Source organism: Physeter macrocephalus, chromosome 6, assembly GCF_002837175.3.
Source record: "Physeter macrocephalus isolate SW-GA chromosome 6, ASM283717v5, whole genome shotgun sequence".
NCBI lineage: Eukaryota > Metazoa > Chordata > Mammalia > Artiodactyla > Physeteridae > Physeter > Physeter macrocephalus.
This window is the reverse complement of record NC_041219.1, coordinates 36,630,735-36,644,645: the sequence shown is the minus strand read 5'-3', so window position 1 is coordinate 36,644,645 and position 13,911 is coordinate 36,630,735. Positions and strand designations below refer to the sequence as shown.

The window sequence follows — 13,911 nt, the reverse complement described above, 5'->3', positions numbered from 1 at the left end:
ATATTCTGCAATGTGCTACTGAAATGTCCAGCTTACTGGACAACAACACCTGTGACCAGGCTACCATGAAATACACTGAAGGTGTTCTGATGTAAACATGTGTTTTTGCTTGAAAATGTTTTATTTTCTGTACTAGCTGTTACGGTTATGATTAACATACTTAACCCATACTCGCTAATCCATTTCCCAACCAACTGATTGGGTTAAGAAAGGCTGAATTGTAACATTTCCATCCTCTGATTCAGTGGTTCTCAACCGGGGGGCTGGCTCGCGCCCCATGGGGCCTTTGGCAATGTCTGGAGACGCGTTAGCTTGTCATGACTGGGGGTGTCGTTATTGGCAGCTAGCGGGTACAGGCCAGGGGAGATGGCAAACATTATACAGGGCCCTTCGCAACAAGCTATCCGGCCCCAAATGTCCATAGTGCTGCGGTTGAGAGTAATGCCCTAGTTTCTTATAAAGACGTACACACCTTATCAATCACTTTGAAAGTCTCAAGTCTCTGCTAATATAAACTTCTCTGCTGTTTTGTATCGTCCTGTATAGAATAAAGGACGTTTATGAGCATTACTTTTGGTGGCACAATGAAGGTAGCCAACATGTATCGTGCCCAGTAAGTCACGCACGTGCCATTTTATTTTCAGCTCTGCCGCCGGAAACGCTTCTCTTGCAAAAATGAAATTTCAAGAATGCTTAAATATCAGGAGAAGTTTGGTGAGAAAAACATCCTAGTTGGAGAAATTATGGAATTTTTAGCGGATTTACTGTTTTTCCCACTGAGACATAGTGAAAGGTAAGTTTTTATGAAATGTTTCAAGTAGTGTGTCTCCTTTCCCCACCCCCAGTCCCCCCCAAAAACCCCACTAGTGACAAGGAGGTCAGGGGTCACTCATCGGGGCGTCTCACTTCTTTGGTTCCAGCCTTGTGCAGAGAAACTCGCCGTGCCTGAGAGTTCTGCCCTGATCAATTTGTCAGGACCCTGACCATGATATATTTGAAAGGAGCTCCTAGCCCACAACCCGTGTAGATGTTTTGGCAGGAGGAAAAGTAAAAAGGAGGACAGTGCCATCGTGAGTGTCTCCCAGCATCACCCCGGGCCTTGTGAGGAAGATGTATGTATTGTACTTCAGGCCTCTGTGGACTGTGTCTCCGGTACCACACCCCACTGGTCTGTCTTCTGCAAGACCTAGGCCAGAGCCTGCAGTGCCTCAGACCCCACTTTCCTGCCACCCCTCCTCGCCAGGGAAGACCTCTCACTCTCTTGCCACGTGTGGGGCTTTCCTCGGCTCCCCATACAAGGCATTGCTAGAGCTGTTAAAGAAAAAAGTATTTGTGACACTTGTTAAAGAAAGACTTGTTAAGACAGACTTTATTCAGGCCCTTCGTCATAGGTGTAGGGACCCCTGCAGTGGGGTTCTGCAGCGGCAGAGACAGATTGGACTCACCTCCAAATACACAGAAAAGCAGCGGGGTATGCAGGGTCAGTAGACAGAAAGTTACTAGGAGGAAGCATCAGGGGTACGGATGGGGGTGGATTATGGCTAAAGAGACGTAACAGGATTCTTGCTGAAGGCAGGCCAGGGTGATCAGACGTCACCTGGGGGATGGTGGTGCTGAGGAATCTGAGTAGATATGGACGGTGATCAGATATCAAGGACGGCTAAACCGACTGAGCAGGATTCTCGCTGGTTGGACGATGCAGAGATGAACACCGAAGTCCAAAAGTTGGGGCCTAGTTGAAAATTGCTCGGAAGAGCCTGAGTAGAGTTTGGTCAGGAGAGACTGTCAGCGTCTGTGTTTAAAAGAGGGGTTGTAGGTATTACCATCCGGATCTAATCTGTGTTAGGATTTGCCAAGCTCGACCACTTCTTCCTTTGACAGACTGGTATGAGAGAAAGTTCTTTGTGGGTCCAGAGAGTCCACCACACCCTTCCTTTGGCCCAGCCTACACCCTTGCACAGCCAGTTCAGCTGGCTGAGGGGCCAGGGACACTCTAGATGAAAGTGCAAAGTTGTGAGGTTTCGTTTTTTGTAGCCCCTCCCTCTCCCCTCCCTGTTCTCTGTCCTGCCTTTCACTTTTCCCTTTCCACCGCCCTTGAGAGAATTTTCCTCTCACTAGGGAGGTGACCTCTTCTGGCTCTTGCTCCCAAGAAGAATGTGATGTGAGTCATCTCTAACACTGAACTGCAGATCAGTGTTAACCCTTTCGAAGAATATTTACCTTCAAAAGAGTAGCCCCAATAAAGGAGTTTCTAAGGGTAAAGTTACCAGTGCTCTAGAGTAGTGCTGAGATGTCGGGCTCCGGGGTCCGATTGCCTGGATTCAAATTTTGTTTCTGCCACTTGGTAACAGTGAGAACCTGGGCGCATACTTAACATGTTGGTGTCTCATTTGTTTCCTCCTTGGTAACAGGAGAGTGCTGATCGTGTTTTCCTTGCAGGATAATGGTGAGAACTGAGAGATCTTCTATGTAAAGTGCTTGGAAGAACGCCTGGCGCACTGACTTGATAAATTGAGTTCTTAGTATTATTATTTTGCTCCCCAGCAGGGAATTTTTGAGGCACTTGACACTGCCTAAGCCTACTTTGGTTCCTCTTAAGGTCAGCACTGTGGGCAGAGAACAGGGCTTTCTTTAGAGAAGCAAAAATCTTGACAGTAGAACCATTGCCTCGTAAAAGAGAGATCTAAACACGTAGCTTACCGACTGAGTCATCTCTACGGCCTGGGCTGCCCCACCATAAATCCAGGGCTGGCAGCGTGTGACTCATCAGACACTTAACGGTGCTGCCGTTCCGCGTGCGTGCATGGCCTCCGTGTCAGAGGAGCTGACCATACTGGGCAGTCTTCTGGCCAGACCTCATTGTCAACGGTCAGCCTTCCAAAACGACCGAGAAGCCTTTATCCTTATTAAAGGTTGTCCTTGGGTGACCCCTTCTTCCACATTGGTTAAGACTGGGAGATTTTTGCTGTGCCACTCAACTCACCTCTCAAACATGTGGAGATCCCTTGTCTTGGTGGCCAGGGGCCCTCAAGACAGCTCTCATGCACTAGGGAAATGACCAGAGGGTCCTAAGGGGCCTTAGAGAGTGGGGATAGGTAGGGATGGATTCATGAGGTCAAATTACAAAATTAAAAGTAACCCTCCCCCAACTCCCCACGCCCCCTCCCCCCAGGACAGAGAAGAATGAGCCAACTGGCTTAAGAGGAACGGGGATATGTTCTCAGTGAGATCAGTGAGTGTCATCGCTCTCTCTCTCAACTTTGTATCCATTCATCAGCAGCTGTCCTTTCATCAGTGTCCCCTCCACAGACAAGTGTCTCAACTGCCTCACTTCCCGTTGGCGTCACTCGCCTCTCCCTCCACCCAACTCCGTTTCGCCTACTCCCATGAACATCGTCAGGAACATCCTCGTTGTGTCTCTTTGCACTGTGATCTTGTTGGTCGTCTGCTGCTGGAGTTTTTGACAGCATCCACCGCTCCCCTCCCGAGATACGCTCTCCTGGTTTCTGAGCTACCCACCCTCATGGCCGTCTTCTCTGATGATGCCTTCTCGGTTTCTTTCGTGGGTTTCCTCTTTCTCTTCCCGACTCTCGTCCAGATGGTGGTGCTCTCTTGGGTTCAGTTCTTGGAGTCTACGTGTATCAGCCGCGGTGCCGCAACCTCGCCTGTGCCCGGGGCTTCAGCCAGCATTCCCTAAGGCGATGGCTTCTCGTCTCCATCTCCTTCTCAGACCTCCATCATCAGCTGCACACGTGTGCATCCATCTGACTATTGGGCGTCTCCGTTTGGGTATCCAAAGTCTTCGGGCAGTTCAGAGCCAACATTCTCAAGCCTGAAAACATCCACCCCTCTCCCTGACAAAATGCATCCTCTCCCGTCTCATCCAGTACAGACACCATCTTAACGACACATTTTCGTGGTATTTATTATCAGTCACCATGCTAAACCCACTCCATACATTCTCTCATTTAATCCTCACAACAGCTCTGTTATCCTCATTTTGAACACGAGAAAACCGAGGTTTAGGAGATTAGGATGCTTGACCAGCTCTCAAGCGGTAAGGCCAGGATTAGCACCAGGCGAGTCTGATTGCAGAGCCGTGGTGCCTAGCCCCCGCTTCACTACCAGGCACGCTTGACCTCAGAGCTCCAGCTCCTAACCTCATCACCCTACTGCACGTGCAGATGCCAGCGCTCCCAGCACCAGGACCACCACGTTCCATGTGACGCCAAGACTTAGCAGGTCTTCGGTCCCATCTGTGGCCACTGCATTAGCTCAGACCCTTATCATTCTTCCTCTGGACCAACTGGTCTCCCGTCCCATAGCCTCACCTGCTTCAGTTTATCCTCCACACGTGCACCCAGGTGAATTTTCTAAAATGCAGGTTGGATCACATCACTGTCTTAATGAAAACTCTTCAGTGTTAAAGTCCCAAACCCCTAGGTCTGCACTCAGTGTCCTTCACAGGTAGTTGGTCCTCCGTTTCACCCTCCAATCTCTCCTCCTACCCCGGGAAATTCTCTGAGGGCGAGGGTTAGTCTTCCTCATTTCTGAACCCCAGCCCCAGTGCCAGCATTCTGTGAATGTTTGTTGGATAAATGGATGAATGCTATGCTCCTTGGATGCAAAGGCTTAATTAAATTTCTCTTTTCTAGATTCAAAGGAGGCAAGCAATTGAATATTATAAACAAGTGATAAAAATAAAGGAAAATGCAGGCACTCTGGCCAGCTCCTCACTCGTCAGGAAGCAGCTGAGCATTAGCCTAAGTGATACCTTGTGTAAATTAGGTAATTGCTTTGATGTATTTCTGTTAGAAGCAGATGACTTTTCCCTCCGTCTGACCTGCATACTTTGCTTATTTTAAAAAATGCCTTCATTTTTGAAGCAAGCAACTCCTGTTCCACATACTTTCAACTTGTTTTTTTTTTTGCAGCTTATTTACCTTCCCTCATTAGGTAAGGGTCTTAGTCTGTTGCTGTAAGTAAACTGGGTGGGTTAAACAACAGAATTTTATTTCTCACAGTTCTGGAGCCTGGGAAGTCCAAGATCCAGGTGCCAGCAGATTTGGTGAGGGCCCATCTCCTGGTTCAAAGACAGCTGTTTTCTCACCGTGTCCTCACATCGTGGAAGAGAGAGGCTGAGAGCTCTCTGGGGTCTCTCTTATAAGAGCCACTAATTCCATTCGTAAGGGATCTATCTTCATGGCCTTATCACCTCTCAAAGGCCCACCTCCTAATACCATCATCTCAGGGGTTAGGATTTCAACATAAGAATTTTAAGGGGGACATAAACATTCGTACCGCGACAGAAAGATATCTTGTAAAAGTCCTTTCCATCCCATTTTTCATGCTTTTGTAGGCAAAGCACCATGCCCAGCCACACCCCTCTCCTGTCAGTGTCGTTTCCCTTCTTCCTTCCAGTTCTGTTTTAAGATGCTGTTTCTATAGCAGTAGCCTTTTCATACTTATTCACTGTGTCGCTAAAGTAACACGTGACCAGAAATAACACGATGGGCCCACTTTTGATTTTACTCATGGGACTCAGTGCCTCAGATCTGGTGCAGAGATTTGAAGGCATTTTCTGATTAAAGATAAACATTTAAAACTTAAAACGAAAGTTAAAAAAATAGAAATGAAAAATTTTGGCGTTACATCTTTGGTGTTAAATCTTGGGGTTGGGTCTTTTGCCTCCTCTTGGTCTCTGTTGCTTCTGTTGTACTGTTCTGTTTCCCTTCATGGGAGGAGTTCTGATTCTGTCTCTGAGTTTCTTCCACCAGAATGTTGATACTATTACCTGTGGTTTATAGTGACTGTTGAGTCTTTTCATCCCTGGTACTAGATAGGTTAGGTGGAATTTACTGACATTTTAAGGGTCCTCCAGGGTCACTGTTGGAGAACTCAGGGGCCTCTGAGAGAAAGGTCCTGCTTTCCAGGCTCTGCTATTGCCAGGGACCAGGGTAGCAGGACCTCACATTTTACTGCCTCAGTACTTATTTGACTCAGTAACCCATTAGCTTGCTCTGCAAATAGTTGCCACACATGAATTCTGTCATTTGCCTGGAGCATCACTGCCAGACTTGGGAACTGAGGAGAATGAGAGTTGAATTGGAGGCTGCAAATAATGCTTGGCTAGGAGGCTGGGGACAGGCCACAGCTGGAGGGTGGGGTAGGCGTAGTCAGGGATGTGATTCCCACAGACAGCACTTCCCAACTTTTGTGCCTCCAGTGAGTGGGTTCAAATAGAGTGAGGGTTCAATGAGGGTCAAACAGAGACCTCTCAGCCCTTGGGCAGCTTTGTTTCTTTCTTTCAGTAGGCTACACTAGAAGCCTCAGTTTCTATAAGTGCTACAACTAGAAAAATTTTGAAACACTGTCAGGGCTCCTGAAATCTCATTGCCACAGGGCACAATCTACTTCAGCCTTAAAGAGTGGTTTTTAAGCCCGGGCTGATTTTGACCCTCAGGACAAAAAGTCTGGAGAAACTGGATTGTCATGGCTGGGCGTGGGGAGTGCACATTTAGTGGGTGGAGGCCTGGGAGGCTGCTAATCATCTTACAGTGCCCAGGACAGCCCCCGACAATAAAACATTACCCAGCCCAAGATGTCAACAGCGCCAAGACTAGGAAACCCTGACCTAAATCAGCCACTTCCCCCAGCATGTATGCTTGTCATCCATATTACAATAAAACAGGATTGCTCTCAGCCTAGTCATTTGCTGACAGAAAAGGCTTAAGATACTTGCTATCTGCAGGGAAAGAATATTTTCTATTTTCACTCTACAGATTTAGGAGTGTGTGTGTGTGTGTGTGTGTGTGTGTGTGTGTGTGTGTGTGTGAACTTGTTTTTTTCCAGTAAGGGTGTCCAGGCTGAGTAAAGATTTTGTTTATAAACAGAAATTGCAGATGCAAATCTAGAGAACATTTATGGGAAAGGAACTAATTTACCTGATCTGGTTGCTTTGCCTAATTTTGTGTTACTAGTTTTGTTGGCTTGTCTATGGTGAAAGTATAATATATTCATTTACTTTCTGATAAGAGGGTCTCTGGCAATCACAGTGTTTTGGTGACTTCTTAAATAATTCTTTATGATAGGTTTCCATTTTGCAGTCAATTTTCAACGTGGTTATGATCAAGTATTTTTCTGTAAGGAGCGCTTTCTTGCCATTATTTTGTCGTTTTTCCCACCTGCTGGTGATTGAAGTTGATTCATTTCACATAAGGCCCGCTCCAGGCTCACAGGAACATAGTGCGCGGTTAAGTCAGCTGTCAGGGCAGGAGTCTTGTGCTTTTGTTTCAGTCCCTGGTGGTGAGAGCTGATGGGTGTCTTCAGTACAGGAGGATGAGAGCCTTGGGAGGGAAAGGTAGACTAAGTTTATGGAGACCTCGGAATCAGTTGTTCTTTGACATATTTTTAGTTTTCCTATGTCGGGGCAGAAAAACGTTTCTTCCATCTTCTTAGGGTCCCTGGCTGAGCCTGAAAATTAAATTGAAAAGGCAGACTTTCACCACCCTCGTTCCACCTGACCCTGCAGGCAGAAATTTGAGAGGCTGACTTTGGTAAGAAATTTTATCTCCTGTGGCTTTTGTTAAGAAGCCCAGCATTTTTTTTTTTTTTTGCGGTACGCGGGCCTCTCACTGTTGTGGCCTCTCTCGTTGCGGAGCACGGGCTCCGGACACGCAGGCTCAGCGGCCAGGGCTCACGGGCCCAGCCGCTCTGCGGCATGTGGGATCTTCCCGGACGGGGGCACGAACCCGTGTCCCCTGCATCGGCAGGCAGACTCTTAACCACTGCGCCATCAGGGAAGCCCAAGAAGCCCAGGATCTCTTATTAGCAGCAGCTTCTGGACCAAGCAAGGAGTACTAGACGATAGAATCCCACCTTTGTCACCAAAACTGTAGGGGAGAAAAAAAAATTTTTTTTTCCTCTACCTTCCTAGGTTCTTCTGCTGGGGCCCTGTAAAATTAGCCTGAGAAAAGATTGATTAACAAGAGAAAAATCAAAGTTTACTCATGTGTGCATCACACTTACATACCTACTCAGGGATGAGCAACTCCAAGGGGTGGCTTGAACTTGGGGTCTGTATACTAACTTAGCAGGGGAGAGGGAGGGGGGAGAAAAGGCCCTCGTGGAAAAGCAAATGACTCTTTGGAAGGATAAATAGGCCCTTAGGAGAATAGATGATATGGTAGTTTGTGACAGTGTCTGTCTGGGTGAGGTGCTGGCTTCCTGTCCCCCGCCCCCTCCCCCAGGGAGGGGACTTATAACACTTGAGTCCTTTTGGGAGGCTCTGCTTTTAGGCACATAAGGGATCTCAGGAATCAAATGCCTCAGCTCGTAATAATTCTAATGTCAGTGTGGCCTACTTTGGGGTGGCATATCGTGATCCCCTTTATCTACCTTTAATGGAAAACGTCTATCTACGTGGAGCGTGCCTGAGGAACTCATAAAATAAGCAGGAAGCCAGAACGTCATGTAGCTGGGACTCATCATTAGTCATTTTTAAAGAAGTCTTGGGGCCTCTGTAGTAAAAGTGTTACCGAACGTTAGTCATCAAAGCGATCCTCTTTAAGGATTTTTGCACTGAGGGAAGAAAAGAATTCTGGTGTATGACGCTTACACTGTATCTATTCAATGAGGATTTAGTGCTTTATACATTGTAATGCATGACAGAATTATAAGGATGTGTTATCTTAACCTAACCAGTTTGTAGGTCTGGGGGGGTTTGGGAGATTCATTCACCCGGTTAAGATAAACAAGCCCCCTACTGCACACCCTGCCCCCCAGCACTCAGCCTGAAGCTGCCCGTGTGAGTGGCAGCCCAATCACCCAATCACAAGTCATCGCTTGCATCTGCCTTTGTGACTCTGGATTGGAGGCTCTTGTAAGAAACTTTCCTTTGTCTGAGTTTTTCTCCTTGTGGGGGCAGTTCCTCAGGTGCTCTGCAGAGGCCGCTTACTACTTTGAAATGATCTCCTAGGTCCTCCAACTTGAATTTTATGAATGCCGTATGGCCTGTATTTCAATCCAAATGACAATTTGTCTTGGTCTTTTCTAGATGCGGTAATAGACAAATGGGATGGAACAGATGGGAACTCTGTCCCCTGTGCTCAAAGAACCATCCTACGTTTTGTATCTGGCTGATCCAAAAACAAACGAAGTTAATTTCTCCCTTTAAGCAAATTCTTGTTTTGTTAGGAGGCAAAACAAACCTATTATAAAATATGTAACACATGAAAGATTTAAAGCACAGCCTGGTTGGAGGAGGCTGAACTGGGTTTTAGTTTTTGCCTGGCCATAGCCAGTTATGTGACCTTTACCAAGTCACAAGTGCTGTGGCCCAGGGTTCTTTGAAGTTCTCTGCAGAGTTACTCTTCCATGTTTACATTTAAGGGAGACAGTGGTCAGTAGCAGGAGGTTTTCCAGGGAGAGCCTCTCGGGAGGAACGCTTAAGGGAGATGGAGGGTGTGAGTTGGCCGAGGACGAGGCACTGCTAGGCAGGGGATCTGCATGAACGAAGGTAGGAAGGTAGGAATAAACAAAGACGTGGAGAAGACCAACTGGGAGCTGGCAGGGGGGCTATGAGAAAGGGTGGGCTGGGAGGTGAAGACGTAAGAAAACAGGCAGTGGTGGGAGAATCGAGGCAGTACACTGATTTGAAGGCAGTTCTGTCCATGGGCAAGTGGAGATTTAAGACCGAAGAAGGCTTGGGGGCCAATTACCCTTTCATGGTCTTATTCTATTTAGGAGATTGTTTTGGAAACTCTTTAGAATTATTGAGAACTCAGCAAGGCTGTCTGAAGCCTGTCTACAATTTCAGAGTGAAGTGAATTCCCTGTGCATCCTGTGTAAATGAACGCCCACCCTCGTTACTTCTTCACTCAGCTCTATTTTCCTTCTTAGCACATAGCACACTACCTAAAATTATGTATTTGTTTATTAGTTTTTTTGCCATTTAAAAAAATTGAAGTATAGTTGATTTACAGTGTTTCAGGTATACAGCAAACTGATTCAGTTATATAAATAAATATATATATATATAACATTTTCCATTATGGTGTATTACAAGATATTGAATATAGATAGTTCCCTGTGCTATACAGTAGGTCCTTATTGTTTATTTTATTAGTAGTTCGTATCCCAAACTCCTAATTTATCCCTCCCTCACCTTTCCCCTTTGGTAACCGTAAGTTTGTTTTCTATGTCTGTCAGTCTGTTTCTGTAGTAAGTTCATTTGTATCATTTTTTAAGATTCCACATATAAGTGATATCATGTGATGTTTGTCTTTCTCTGTCCTACTTGCTTCGCTTAGCATGATAATCTCTAGGTTCATCCATGTTGCTGCAAATGGCATTATTTCATTCTTTTTTATGGCTGAGTAATATTCCTTTGTATACATGTAGCACATCTTCTTTATCCATTTATCTGCTGACACACATTTAGGTTGCTTCCATGTCTTGGCTATTATAAATAGTGCTGCTATGAACATTGGGGTGCATGTATCTTTTTGAATTAGAGTTTTCGTCTTTTCTGGATATATGCCCAGGAGTGGGATTGCCGGATCATATGATAAGTCTATTTTTAGTTTTTTAAGGAACCTCCATACTGTTTTCCATAGTGGCTGCACCAATTTACATTCCCACCAGCAATGTAGGAGGGTTCCTTTTTCTCTACACTCTCTCCAGCATTTATTATTTGTAGACTTTTGGATGTTGGCCATTCTGACCAGTGTGAGGTGATATCTCATTGTAGTTTTGCATTTCTCTACTACTTAGTGATGTTGAATATCTCTTCATGTGCCTATTGGCCATCTGTATGTCTTCTTTGGAGAAATGTCTATTTAGGTCTTATTAGTTTTTTAAAAAATCTGCCTTCCTTGCTAAAAAGAAGGAACTTGATCTGTCTTTCCACCATTGTATGCCCAGCTTCTGGAACAGTGGCTGGCACATAGTAGGTTCTCAGTAAAAATTTGCCAAGGGAATGAACATATAATGGAGAAAATGACTTTGTTATTTCAGATTTACCCTTCCACTTTAGAAAAGCAAGTATTTATTATTAAGGGTATTTTAATGTTAATTATGTGTATTATAATTCATTCATTAATTCTTTCAACAAATATTTACTGAACCTTAAAGCAGTAAAAACAGATTTTATTCAAGACTATTGCAATAGGGGGAAAGAGACATTAGTACAGGACTGGGTTCAGTTCCAAATATGGGCATGGGCAAGTGGGAATTTGTAGCCAAGGAGTAGGGTGGGGGTCAGTGGATAGAAAATTACTAAGAGGCAACACCAAGGATAAGGGGAATTCTGGCTAAACGAACCTAGCAGGATTCTTGCTGAAGGCAGGCCAGGGTGATCACACATCACCTGGGGGATGGTGGAGAATGAGAAACTTGACTAGATATCGAGGGTAATCAGGTATTGAGGATGGCTAAACTCAGCAGGATTCTTGTTAAAATTGGACTACATAGAGATGAACATAGAAACCCAAAAGTCAAGCCTAGCTGAAGAAGAGTTCAGAGAGCCTGAGCAGAGTTTGGTTAATGAGAGAATCTTTGCCAGGTGACAATCTCTGTTTTGGGTCCTGGGGATATAGCAGTGAGCAGGACAGGTAGAGACCCACACTGCCTTCACTGAGCTCACATTGAGACCAACAGCTATCAGACAACTAAATACAAGACTGTTTAGCTGCAACTGTGGAAAATGCCACTATAGAGATTGTGGTTGGATAACTAAACACAGTGGCTGCACCACAGTTGTGCAAAATGCTATCATGGCAAAATACAAGTGCTAACAGGGGACTTTGATCTGTTAGATGGAGGGGGATGGGTCGGGGGTGCTTCTTAGGAAATGATGCTTCAACTGAATGTGAAGGTGGATTTGCTTGTTAAGTAAAGTGGTGGGGAGGGAAAGGAGTCATCTAGGCAGTGAGGACAGAATTTGCAAATCTGGAAGGAACAAAAAGGGCCAGTGGGGCCAGTATGCAGAGACCAATGTGGAGGGGAGAGGGTGCATGAGGAGGATGTCGGAGAGGTGTCACAGGCCCCGAGGCCTGTTCAGGGATTTGGGATGTTACCTGAAGAGCAACTGACACATACACACTACTATATATAAACTAGATAACTACGAAGGACCTACTGTAGAGCACAGGGAACTCTACTCAATACTATGTAATGGCCTATATGGGAAAAGAATCTAAAAAAGAGTGGATAAATGTATTTGTATGACAGATTCACTTTGCTGTATACCTGAAACTAACACAACATTGTAAATCAATTCTATCCCAATAAAAAATTTTTTTTAAAAAAAAGAGCAATTGAAAGCCAGTGCAAGGTTTTTGCAAAGTGAGGGAGTGTTAGGAACATAGGGTCCTTCATTCCTCTAGCATCATCATCACAAGAGATTTCTCACACAGCATGCTAAAATCATCGTGTATATCCAGAGTCATGAAGGAGCTCAAAGAACCCTTTTTTGACTTCATTTCTATTTCTTTTTTTTTTTTTTGCGGTACGCGGGCCTCTCACTGTTGTGGCCTCTCCCGTTGCGGAGCACAGGCTCCGGACGCGCAGGTTCAGCGGCCATGGCTCACGGGCCCAGCCGCTCCGCGGCATGTGGGATCTTCCCAGACCGGGGCACGAACCCGTGTCCCCTTCATCGGCAGGCGGACTCTCAACCACTGCGCCACCAGGGAAGCCCTCTATTTCTTTTTACTGTGAGTATTTCGACCTCTCAAACAGACTGTGAACTCCCAGGGGCAGGGGACTTATTTATTGTTTGTATCTTCAAAGCATCACAAAGAGTTCTAGCTGTGCGTAAGTGCTCTGTCAATGCAGGAAGGGTAAGGAAAGTGGATAAACAGTTTCTTTCTGGGGGGTGACACAATTTGCCTGGCTTTCCAACAGAAGTGATGGCTCTGATCCAGGCTAACAACATTAAAAGAAGTGACCTAAATTGTATTTTAGCCTATTGAGAACAGTAATTTTTAGGTCATTTTAAATGAATGAATGAATGAATGAATTTATTTATTTATTAGGCTGCATTGGGTCTTCGTTGCTGCGCACGGGCTTTCTCTGGTTGCGGCGAGCAGGGGCTACTCTTCGTTTTGGTGCGCAGGCTTCTCATCGCGGTGGCTTCTCTTGTTGCCAAGCACGGGCTCTAGGCGGCGCGAGCTTCAGTAGTTGCGACGCGTGGCCTCTAGGGTGCAGGGGCTTCAGTAGTTGTGGTGCATGGGCTCAGTAGTTGTGGCGCATGGGCTCAGTAGTTGTGGCGCATGGGCTTAGTTGCTCCGTGGCATGTGGGATCTTCCTGGCCCAGGGATTGAACCCATGTCCCCTGCACTGGCAGGCGGATTCTTAACCACTGCGCCACAAGGGAAGTCCCTAGGTGACTTTTTAGATATCAGTTTGGATTACAGATTAATGACATTAATTGCTAGCTTGAAAGTTCTGGCACCTGCACTTTCCTTAGTCTTTTATTATTACATTGAATCAATGTATAGAATACAGTATAATCTTCCAAGGGGTATAAAAAAAGTGGGCTTCCAGCAATGATCATTCATATTTTAATTATACTGAGCAACATTTTAATGCATGAGATTATACTAAGCACGTATGAAAATGGTGGATTTGTGAGAGGGTGATAATCCTAAAGTTTGTTTCTTCTTCTGATCACATTTTCATGAGGCATTTATTCAAAAGTGAAATCTCTTTCTGTTCAATATTTCCTTGAAATATTTCCTCATCTCCTTTCAGCTTCTTTGATCCAGTTTCAAGAACAAATCTTAAGGAGATGGAAGCAACCTAAGTGTCCATCATCGGATGAATGGATAAAGAAGATGTGGCACATATAGACAATGGAATATTACTCAGCCATAAAAGGAAACGAAATTGAGTTATTTGTAGTGAAGTGGA

At 45.4% G+C, this 13,911-nt stretch overlaps 1 protein-coding gene across 1 annotated transcript in view; it reads left to right on the top strand.

The window, feature by feature from the left end:
• The window catches only part of LOC102991671 (putative tetratricopeptide repeat protein 41), a 63,865-nt gene extending 49,964 nt beyond the window's left edge, over positions 1-13,901 (top strand). Inside the window, 4 exon segments of the mRNA XM_028490510.2 lie at positions 645-793; positions 921-1,070; positions 12,556-12,713; positions 13,753-13,901. The gene's annotated coding sequence lies outside the window, so the exon portion shown is untranslated.
• The last annotated feature ends 10 nt before the right edge of the window (positions 13,902-13,911 follow it).